Here is a 2,901-nt window from a genome sequence, read left to right as displayed (position 1 = left end):
TGGGAATAATTCGTGGAGGATTCTATGACAGAATTTTTGAAATCAAATTGGAGCTAACTTGGTCTTCCTAAAGAAGGATAAATAGCCATGAATTAGATTTTAGCAAGGGTTGGTATAATCGAGAAACTGCAAGAGCAACTTATCAAGACTCAACAAGAGATGATTGATCAAGTTAAAAAGTTCCAGGGTGATTCAAATGAACAAATGGATCAAGAAAAAAAATTCCAAGATGATTCAAAAGAGAAAATGACAAAACTAATGGATATGGTGAATATTGTGATCCATGGAGAGAAACCCTTAGAGAATCCTGTTGTAACAGATTTGAATGGGATGATGAATGCTAGTGGTGTAGTTGATGCGATCAAAATAATGACCAGGAACTTATCAGGGAATGTGGAAATCCAATAAATCTCCAAAAATCAGGCATGATTTCAGAAAACGCAACAGAGATCAAGATGAAGTGAAGTATAGAAGAGGTTCAAAAGCCATTGAATAAAGCTAAGAAAAGTAAAAAGAAAGTGATACCTCTCATTCCAATTCCAATCTCATATACAGACTTGTTACCTTTTTTCTTTGAAAGTGGTCTTGTAACACCCATTCCTCCTAGAGCTTATTCTTGGAATCCATATTAGCATGATGTCAAAGATTTATGCAATTATCATTCCGGAGATTTCAGTCACTCTGCGGAAAATTGTATAATTCTGAAATTAAAAGTCCAAGATCTTATAACAGAAGGGTTGTTATTTTGAAGATGGGAAACCTAAGCTCCTCAAAAACTCAGAACTAATCAAGAAAGAGAAATGTTCAAATTATTATTTGTCTCATGATGTTGGTCAAGAATCAAACATTCAAAGCAAACATTTTGGTCATCAGTCACCAGGTCTTCAAGAAAGCAAAGTAAACAATTGTAAGGAGACAGTGATGTCAAGGGAAATTCTACCCAACTTCCCTTCAATTTCATGCAGCAAGTTATATCCTGAGTTACTCAAAGCCCAACTTATTGCCCCATGTCAGGCTAAGCCTCTATTTCCTCCTTACCCGAGATGGTATAATGAGATTCTTGTATGAATATCATGTTGGAATCTGAGGACACTCCATCGAGAATTGCGCTAACTTCAAATGACGGGTTCAAGACCTTTTGGTTCATGGAATCATAGAAGTAGAAATTAACAATTAGTCCATTTTGATCAGATAATTGGGATTCAACACCCAAAATGAAGTTAATAGGTGGTCAAGGCAAATGAAGATTATACAATAGAAAATATTGAAAAGAAAAAAAGGCAAAACTAAGAAAGGTGAAGTATGTATGGAATATTCAACTCCCAATACTTCTCAGATACTAAAGAATGAGAAAACGATGAGAAATGAAGAAATGAAAAGAAAGATAATTCGAGATTAGCCCATAGGTCTAAGAAAAAATGGGGCAGATGTAACCTAGAAGACACCTCAAACACATATATCAGATTTTCTGAAAACAAGTGAGATAGGGGGCAATTTAATCAGTCTGGCAAATACTACACCAATCATAGCTGCAATGAGTATTCAAAAAAACGACAAAACTGGCATCATCAATGAAAGTTATTCTGGATCTAAAATTGAACCTAATTTCCAATTGGGGAAACAAAAGATGATAATGGAGACTATTCAGGAGGATGAAGAGATTTGTGCATCTGAAAGTTTATCTAAAGAAGTTGACACAAAATATGATCAAGAAATGAGGGACAAATGAGGACAAAGACTCTGGTCCAATTATACACCCAACATCCGAGGAATGATAAAGCAAGATAAATAAACAAGTGGAAGTTGTTATCTACCACTATAGTACCTTTCTATTTTCAGCATCTTGTTTGAACATGTTTTTTTGTTCATTTCTCCGCCTTTTTGTGATAAATAAATTTTTATTGCTTTTATTGTTATAAGTAAGGAATTGAATTTTAAACTTGAAGTTTTTGAGTATCAAGTAGATTAAATATTCTTTTAATTTTTCAAGAGTCATAGATCTTTGGAAAGTGGTAAAATTATATCTTCTATATCTCATCCATATCTCATCCAACGCCAATTACTTGATCCTTACAAAAACCAAATCCTGACACTACAATTAGCAGAGACTCTGAAGTAATTTCTCTACCTGTTTTTTAGACACCAAATCCAAATTTTTACCTTCTCAGGTAGAGTTGATTGATTTATGACATTACACCATATACATGACTTCAAAAGTCACACATTTGTCCTTCCAGATATAAAACCATCATACGGGTAAAACCAAAAGACCTCAAAAGAACCAAACTTTCAATTATCCGTGAGTCTTCCTATAAGAAGATATGAGATGAGGCATTGTGGATCAATATATCGAAGAGAATTTCGAGTAATTAGGGCATGCTCGAAGCAAGAAGAAAAATAAGGGGATTGATTTAAATAATTATATCGTGCATTAATTACATTGTTTCATGTAAATAAAGTTAATCCTGAATATTCATCCCCATGGGGATACCTCCTTTTACAAAGACTTCTGTGTATGAAATGATTTTTTCTTATGATTTAACCTTAACCAAGGATCACCCTCCACACTGGGGGGCAAATATTAAGGACATCTGCTTGCATGAGTGAAGCTCATCAATCCAAATTTCGCTACAGAAGTAAATCATGGTGAAAAAAAGTGAGAAATATCAAAATACCACAAGGTAGATCAAATACAAAATGATTGAAGATCAATCCATTCAAGAATAACGAAAGAATTTATGAAATACAAGAAGAAAAGGAGGTGCTCAAAGCAATTAAAGTCCTATACTCATTCATAAAAAAACAAAAAAAAATATGAGAAATTGAATCAAGATGGGTGACTTATTGAGCCTCAGGATACAATGTTGATCAAGTGCAATCAGTTCAAAGATTCATTTTCAA

This window comes from Hibiscus syriacus, unplaced genomic scaffold (genome assembly GCF_006381635.1).
Source record: "Hibiscus syriacus cultivar Baekdansim isolate YM2019G1 unplaced genomic scaffold, ASM638163v2 tig00110610_pilon, whole genome shotgun sequence".
NCBI classification, from domain to species: domain Eukaryota; kingdom Viridiplantae; phylum Streptophyta; class Magnoliopsida; order Malvales; family Malvaceae; genus Hibiscus; species Hibiscus syriacus.
The sequence above is the reverse complement of the archived record's forward strand: the minus strand, read 5'-3'. Positions refer to the sequence as shown.